Consider the following 8,981-nt stretch of genomic DNA (forward strand, 5'->3'; position numbering starts at 1 on the left):
TCTAAATTACTTTCAATACAAAATGTAAAAATCGAGAATGATAACGAAAGCCTAACCAAAAAATAAAAAACAAAGTTGTGTTTTAAAATGCTACGCATAAATTGGATTCGTATTACCATCCAGGAAAACTCATTTTTGGGAAAAAGTTTGTATTCAAAAAAAAAGTGCGTGTAAGGTAGTACACATAACAAAAGTGAAACTTTTAAGGCAGGCAAAGAAAGAGAGAGAGCCCCGAGAGAGAATGAGAGAGAGAGAGAGAGAGATAAAGAATATATATCTAAATAAATTCACAACATTTGCAGAGAATACAAATATACAAAATTTACAAAAAGGGTCGACCGGTGTAGGTAAATGCGGGACCCAAACCGAGGCAACGACGCGTACTACTTCGCACAAACGCAGCGATTCCAGGACCGCAGCAACGGCACAAATTACCGCAAGGCAATACCAATAAATTAGACGCCGGAATGGATAGCACTTATAGTACGCACAAGCAATAGCCAGGAAACGGAAATAGGCGCCAACAAGGAGGCACCAAAAAACAAACCCCAAAAAAATTGGGACCAAAAAATGCCCCGAGCAGTAGGCACCAAGGAAATATAACGCCAAAAAGTAGGCACCAAAAATATATTTTCTACAAGTTTGCACCAACAAAGAAGCGCCAAAAAGTAGAAATTAGCAACCGCAAGGAAAAACTCAGGAAAAATAGCCTAAAGTGTATCTAAGATATGTATATATAAGGTATAGATCTTTCTCTCCTTTTCCTCTACCTTATAGATTTTTTTTCTCTCTTGCGGAACGAAAATGCCCAAAACGTTGCATGGCCTTGAAATTTTACTCTCCATTCTCGCTCGTCCATCGACGCCTAAGAAGTTTCACTTCAAAAATGTATAATAAAAGCACTGATGACACTTTTTGAAATCTATGGTTTGGAATTTTTTTAATCGCATAATTTTTGCCTCGGAGATGCCTGAATTCATTTTAAAAATTTCTAAGTAAAATAAGTTAATCTTACATTTTACGGTGTTTCCAAGCATTAACGTAAATTCACATCTATTTATATGTAGTATATCCTAACCCCAATTTTTTCTCTTTCTAAAAATGTGTTGAAAAATAATAATATATTAAGGTTTTGGTTGCGAATTTCTACTTTTAAGACAACTCTGTCTTAATGAACCTTGCCGAAGCTGTCTCAACATGTGCTTACCATTTCATAGTTTGTCCTTGGAGGTGAACTGATTTTCTCGCTGCCAATATGAAAATGAGATAAGATAAGATAGCAAGCGCCTACATGAGAAAACGGAACAAAGTTAAGACACGAAGAAGACAAATGTTTATGCTCGAATGGGGAAAGGTGTGGGTGATGATGATGGGAACTATGATACTCAAATCTCATTAGTGCGTTTTATATATATATTTTTTTAGTTTTTGAAAGAAAATTTTAAATAGGTTTTTTCATTCGAGCATTTAGCATAAATGAAAAAAAATTGCTTAAAAATTAATAAAATTAACCATGTCTTATGGCTAATAATTTTTTGATGGCGAAATAATAAATTTTAACACTTTGCCAAAAGATTATTTTGTATTCTAAAATATTTGAAATCTTCTAAAAAAATTTCTGTAAATATTTTTACTCTTTCTTTACAGTATACACAAGAATAAGCAAATAAATTCCAATACATTTAAGAAGTTTATAATTTTCAAGTTGTCAATTAATGTCATCCTGCAATTAATCCTGATTATGAAACAAATTCTTGAATTATTATGTGTAAAATTCATATCAAATTGAAAACTTGATTTAAAACAAACACACTGAACATGTAAATTAAGAAATAAGCTTTTGAGTTCAAGTTTTGCAATAATTTACTTTCCCTCAGTTGGACAAATGCTATTATTAATAAAAATATCAATATAAAAAATCACTTCGCTTGCAACATTCGAGAGTTAAGAGATACATCAGCTCTCAACTCACCTTCAAATTGAATTAAAACCCGCACGTTTATAGGTGTAGGTATGTAGATATGTATGGATGTATTTGCATGTGAATATTCTTATGGGAAAAGTTATACTCACTTTTCTAATGTGATTATCGCAAAACCATCTGGTACCTCAAGTCAACCACCAATATAAAAACAACAACAAAGAACAAAGTACCGCCAATTGAGTGTCAATGGAAACCGTCGTTAGTTATCGCCGCTGTTATTAGCAATTCGACCACCCCCATTGAAAAATATTTGCATGTGCTCCAATTGCATTTATAAGTGCATATATGTTAGGGGTGCCCTTATTTATTTAATTTCCAATTCAAAATAAAATTTAAACTTTTGAAAACAATTTTGTGCAAATGTGATTTTGTATGTATTTTGATAAGAATTTATTTACCGGCGTCACAGAGTACACAATAGATGTATATAAAGGGTGATTAAATTTCAAGGGCCGATGTTGAATGTAAACCACACCTAAACGTCAAGCTTTTTTCTGCATTAATTTGACATTTGTCAATTTCAGACTAACTCAATTTGAACCATGGAAAGATACACAATCGAGCAACGCGTTAAAGTTATTCAGGCTTATTATGAAAACGGGCGTTCAAATTAAAATGCATATCGCGCACTTCGTGAAGAAAATCATCTTCAGTGATGAGGTACATTTTCACCTCAATGGATTCGTCAATAAGCAGAATTGCCGCATTTGGGCAAGAGTGATTGCCGAAAAACTAATGCACCCACAAAGAGTGACTGTTTGGTGCGGTTTATGGGCCGGCGGCATCATTGGGCGGTATTTTTTCCAAAATGAGGCCGGCCAGGCAGTTGCTGTGAATAGTGTTCGCTATCGTGAGATGATATTTTAAGATATGGATATGGACGATATGTGGTTTCAACAGGACGGTGCCACTTGTCACACAGCTAACGAAACAATTGGCAGCCAAGATCATGTGATTTGACATCGTTGGACTTCTTTCTTTGGAGTTATTTGAAAGAAAAGGTATACGTCGATAAGTCAGCAACAATTCAAGAGCTAATGAATGAGATAATTCGGCACTTTAACGGCATAGAACCTCAATTATGCCTCAGCGTCATCGAAAATTTGGACCCTCAGATGGAGGTGTGCCGCGAGGCCGCAGCGGTCATTTGGCCGATATTTCGTTCCATACGTAATTGAGCCATACCAATATTATCATAATAAAGAGAAATGACAGTAATTTCCTAAAACAATTTTATTTTATTCAAAATCAACACCGGCCCTTGAAACTTAACCACCTTTTATTTACAACCTATCGGAAGATTTATAGTTCGTGCAAATGCCGTTGTACGTCCATCATATTTGATATTTGTGAACTAAAAAGCTGCAGGATACAAACAGAAGCAATGGAGCGCGTAAAGGCAATACTAACGATTTCCATCACCCAAATTAATTTTTGTTATTTAGTAAAAAAACTTATTCAAAAAAAAGAAATTTGATGATTACACCTTTTACATGTAAATGACTATGTATAATATAAGAATAGAATGTTTATGATGATAATTATTCTGAACTTGGCATGACAGCACCTTGGTTATCTGCAAGTATCCCTTTAGCTAGAAATGCGACAGATAAGGTTCTTCCTCTTTTGTAATTAAATTAGTTGCCATAATAACATTAAAATCTAGAAACACATCCATGTATTTTAGTTAATACAAAAATATTTATTAAATCAGCTTTCCAATAAATATAGTTGCTAATTCTCTGTTTTCAATAATACAATCATAAATAATAGCTTAAATAGATGTCGACAAAAAAATCAAATTACCGTCGACAGCTCAATTCATGACGTAAATAAAACCAAAGACCGTATAAAGATAAGAAATTAAAACTTAAAACACAAATAAAAAAAAACAATAAAAATAAGTAAGAGCCAATTAGTCTCAATTTAAAACCAACTAGTTTTTCGTGTGGTAAAATTTTCTATCCGAGAAACGTAATATAGATTCTTGCATTCTTTGATAAAGCATTAATGTCGTGTCGCTGCGGGGTTGTCGTGTTGCCATTTTCAATATGTTTATATTATAATTGTACTATAGGACATATTCTCAGTAGCAGAGTATTGGCCTCTGGGAAATATATTAGTTAGCTCCAAATCATATATGAACCACGCTCAATAGGTGTGCGAGTGCTACTATGGTTCAATAAATAAAGATCACTCACTCCTCAACAATGTTTCTCCAATAGTTGTATGCTCTCCAATAGCACAATTTCTCAAGATCTTCAAAACGATTGAGTTTATCAGCAGCTATGGGCAAATAAACATATGAGGGGTCCCTTGGGTTGTTTGAGAGAAAAATTATGCTGACATTTTTGGACCTTTGCACGTTGGCGACGCAGAGTATCGCAAGCGATGGAACGATGAGCTGTACCTATGAGCTTTACGACGACATAGCCCAGCAAATAAAGATCCAACGGCTTCGTTGACTGGGTCATGTCGTCCGAATGGATACTAACGTTCCGGATTTGAAAGTAGGAGGTGGAGAAGGGCTTGATGTGCCCAACAGGCACCGGCTATCAAGAGAAAGAAAAAAAGTGCAAATGCTGTACTCATCGTGCGGATAGCTTTTTCATATCCATATCTTGAAGCAAAACTGAAAACACTGCTCCAAGTTATAGATCTATAGCCTCTTCAAGTTCTCTCTTATTCACTCGATAATCGTCCAATAGTATACAAAAGATTTTATCCACCATTTATGGTGTTGTGAACTCAATCAGGCAATATTTTGCTGATACGAACGGACTAAACTCAGGTAAATCAATGAATAAAATCGTCAAAAACGTCAAAATAAACTTTTTCTCTATTTTTACGAAAATGCTTGTATGCAAATGAATAAATGCAAGAAAGTTTATTCTTTACAATCAAAATGTCGAATTTGAGGTGGCAATGTCATGAGCTCTAATTTGCATAGGCTTATTGAGCCATCCTCGTAAAATAGGGCTCTTCTAGCTACCACAAAAAAGGGCATCTAATCAACTTATATTGTTCTTATGTTATATGGTATAATCGACAGAAAAGTGGTGTTTGACGAAAGTATATTCGGTTTCACCAATACATAATTATATTGAGCAAAAGCAATTAAGCAACTACATACATACTTTTTATATCCGAAACCACACAATACAAAATATAGGGTGCTTTTTGTTGTTGTTTTTTTTTTAAGAAAAAGCATTTATAATTCTGTCGATGGAGCTGTGACTATCATATCTCAAAGATCGACCCGAAATATGAATGAGAATTTATTATTATTCCAGGAAGCTAAAAATTCTCTTTAAATTGTTGCATCCGTATTTTCGAATGATTTGGCACGATGCTACTATTATAGGGCCTTTAAAAAGACGCGTGCAGATGTTGTTTTAAAATGAAACATGTAAAAATTTAAATTCCTTCAGCTTTCACTATTTTTATTCAAAATATGGCTCTTAACAGTTATATGTGAAAAATTACATCATTTAAAAGTCCAGCAAGCGCACGTCTAGAGGTAAAATCCGTCAAACGGTCGATTCATGAATGCCAAATTGTTGAGAACGTAGAGATGTCGATGTTGAAGGTTGTTCAGCAACACTTTGCGCGGCAATATTCTCAACAGAAAGTCAAGTTTTTGGCTTGCCAGCCCTTTTTCTATCCTTGACTCATTCTTGAAATTTTTTCACTACCACATTTCACCATCGATTCATTACTATTATTTCCATGAAAACAATTACAAATTTTGCGATATGGTGCTTTTAAAGATCGACCATTTTCATAATACGTTTCAATAATTCTTGTTCTGCCTACTTGACAAATGTCAAAAATGATATTAAAAAGGTAGCGTCTAGGAATTATTCACTACTTGGCGTCACTTTTGAAAGACCCTTTGTTATTTCGGCAAACTTGTGATCATAGGAACGAGTTGAAGTCAATGGTAAGATAAAATCCCAATCATTGTGAAAAGAAAATAACAATCACTTCCCGTCACTACCTGGTTTCATGTAAAATGCAGAAAGAGTGTACGGAGAAGTTAAAGAGAGGGATTGCATATCCGTTACATCACAACTGTCACAATTTCCGTAATGATTTTTTTCACCACCCTCGCTCAAAAAGGTTTACTTCAAAAAATGTATTTTGTCATTCTTTTACTTGGGGCTGCACCCTGTATTATTATTATTCAATCTTAATTGTTTACTACTTCCTACAAAAGTTATATTCATTCAAATAATGTAGTATTCTTCACCTGGTCACCTTAATGATGCACATGTGCTTTAAAATAACACAAAATTCTTCCGTTTGTACATACATATGTAAGTATACGAGTATACTCGTATGTTATGTTAACGCAAAGTTAATTTTCCATGCAATAGCAAACGAAATTTCATCAGCCAGAACTAACTAACTTTTCTGTTTACAATTACAAACGATAAAAAGAATAAGAAACTACGGTGTTTGTCAAAATTTCCTCAATAAGTAGAATAAAAGGTGCATATGTACATATAAATACATACTTGGGTGTATATGCATTCGTCAACCACTACACTACACTACCTAATGCTAATGCACTTTGCTGAGAACGTATTAAAGGTTTTGTTGTCGCACGCTGCCGTGTTGGCTGTGTGATAACCGCTTGGCATTCGTACGAATTCGAATAAAAGCACGTTTTGCATTTTGCAGTTGCGAAAAATATGTTTTGTTGGTTTTTTTAATAAAAGAATCACACTTTTTTATTTGTTCTATGTACTATTATGTGTATTGTGCGCGCTTCTGTGTGTGCCTCCATTGATAAATTTTCTGCATTCTACATTTTCGAAATTTTACATTTTTTGTTGAGTGCACACTTTGTTAGTTATGTGAAGAATAAATTTTTATTTTATATTCACATCGGCGGTAACTATCCCGAATACGTACTATTTAATACCAGCAAAATTACCGGTGGCTAAACCAACACAGTCGGTAAACGCGCTCCAACTAAACTGCCAATTGCCCTTTTACCACTCACAATGTTTCCGCTGCCGTATGTATATATACATATAAGCTTTTCGATTTGTGTGCGTATACTGTTCTCTGACGATATGGGCCTTCCACGCAATGTCTAAATGCTTTATACGAGGGTGGTTATACAAGTTCTTGAAAATAAGAACAGATCTAACAAATCTAACTTTCTATGGTGAAGAAAAGGTAACGCACAGCAATTTTCTGATCGATCTGTTAACACATTACCGTCCGGCAACTTTTCTGAAAATTTACCTCATGTGTTCGGCTATTGTTTTGAAAGCGGATGTGGCGGTAAAACAATTTAAATAAATTTTAATAATTTTTATTTATTATTCAAGTTTTAATATTTATATTTCGAGTGATAAAAGGAAAAGGAGAACTCCATGTACTCATTTAGCACTATTTTTTGGCAAAAATCGTCACGCATACCAAACAAAAACTTCAAAAGTATTAAAGAGACCTTCCATCATCGATTGGAACCATTAACCATGTATACATATATGATACTATTTACTCAATTTCTGTGTGGTGGTACCAGTACAAGTGAGAAGCTAAGCGTTTTAGTCATGCAATCAGAAATGTGCGATAAATGCAATCACTTGGCAACTTTACAGGAGTTTTCGCGAACAGAGAAGATATACAAATGCAGCACCAGAGGTCAAGCCGCAGTCGAAACAGTAGTCTTCTCGGGGTATGTTGAAACCGAAGAGGGGTGAAGTGGGTCCGTCGGCCAACAAGCTCCTGATGACAGTTGTTTAATGAGAACGTAGATTCAAATCTCTGCAAAACACCATAATGAAGAAAAAGTTTTTTAATAGCGGTCGCCCCTCGGCAGGGAATACAAACTTCTGAGTGTTTCTGCCATGAAAAAGCACCTCATAAAAAAATAAACCGTTCGAAATCAGCCTAAAATTGTAGATCCCTCCATTTATAGAACAATAACAAGACGCACGCCAGAAATAAAAGGAGGAACTTGGCCAAACACCCAAAAAATTGGTAAAACTTAATAAATCATTCGGCCGTATGAGATTTGGGTCGAAAGATTTTGATAAACAAACGCCTATTTTAAGACCCTCGAGAAATCGTCTCTTTTCGACATCAACATTTTAAAAATGTTCGAAAAGAAGGTTATGCAAGAAAGAAAAACGTTTTTTTTTGTTTTTTTTTTTGTGTGTGTGTGTGTTTTTTTTGTACCTTTTGCAATATTTCGGCACTCATAGTGATACCCTCGTATTCAACCCCAAAAAAAGAAGCGGTTGAATGCTCGCCGTTGACTCGTATTTCTACATAGCTTTTGCTTTTGTGCTTAACTGAATCTACTCTCTTTTATGTATGTCATCAATTGTCTGATGTGAATATACTCACATATGCATGAATGTATGTATGTAGTCAAAGAGAGTATCAAATTTTTCGTACTAAATATACTTATTTTGCAATGCGGTGTATGGGAGTGGGTGTACCTACACACATTAAGCGAATTCGAATTTCAAGTTCAATGCCTGAAACAAATTCACGTGTTCAATTTTTCCATATGTTATTTAGCTAAAGTGCTCCCATATTAGATACATACGTGAATGAATTATTTATTATAGCAGTAGGTACTTAATTTATAGCAATTATTATCAAAAATGAAGTGGGTTTGCGCTTCAATAGTAAAAGGTTTAATACCTGGAGAGTGCTTCTGAACAAGAAGCCGAACTGACAATAACCATAATTCAGAAAAGGAATCTTACATGTAGAGCAGAGCAACAGGTGATAGATAAAGGAGAGGATACTTTTGAGTGTATCACGGTAAGAATAATATTTTTAAAGGGTTTTCGGTGGGAAAATTTCAAGTTTTGAACTACACTGGCTAACAGCCAAAATGATGCAGTAAATTGCTTGAACCCAATAATGAGATTAAAGGAAAATAAAACATATTGTTGACAAGAGTGATATGACAGTTGATAATAAAATCTGTTTTTATATAAAACTTACATATGTATAACAA

At 34.4% G+C, this 8,981-nt stretch overlaps 1 protein-coding gene across 5 annotated transcripts in view; it reads right to left on the reverse strand.

Annotated features, from left to right (window-relative positions):
• LOC129247232 (Y+L amino acid transporter 2) overlaps positions 1-6,959 on the reverse strand; it is a 52,292-nt gene extending 45,333 nt beyond the window's left edge. The window contains exon 1 of one of the 5 annotated variants that reach the window (XM_054886271.1): positions 6,905-6,959. The gene's annotated coding sequence lies outside the window, so the exon portion shown is untranslated. Of the gene's footprint in view, positions 1-6,814 lie in introns of all 5 variants that reach the window. The other 4 variants (XM_054886268.1, XM_054886270.1, XM_054886269.1 and 1 more) reach the window with 4 other exon arrangements.
• Between the last annotated feature and the right edge of the window lie 2,022 nt (positions 6,960-8,981).

Source organism: Anastrepha obliqua, chromosome 5, assembly GCF_027943255.1.
Source record: "Anastrepha obliqua isolate idAnaObli1 chromosome 5, idAnaObli1_1.0, whole genome shotgun sequence".
In the NCBI taxonomy this organism is placed as follows: Eukaryota; Metazoa; Arthropoda; class Insecta; order Diptera; family Tephritidae; genus Anastrepha; species Anastrepha obliqua.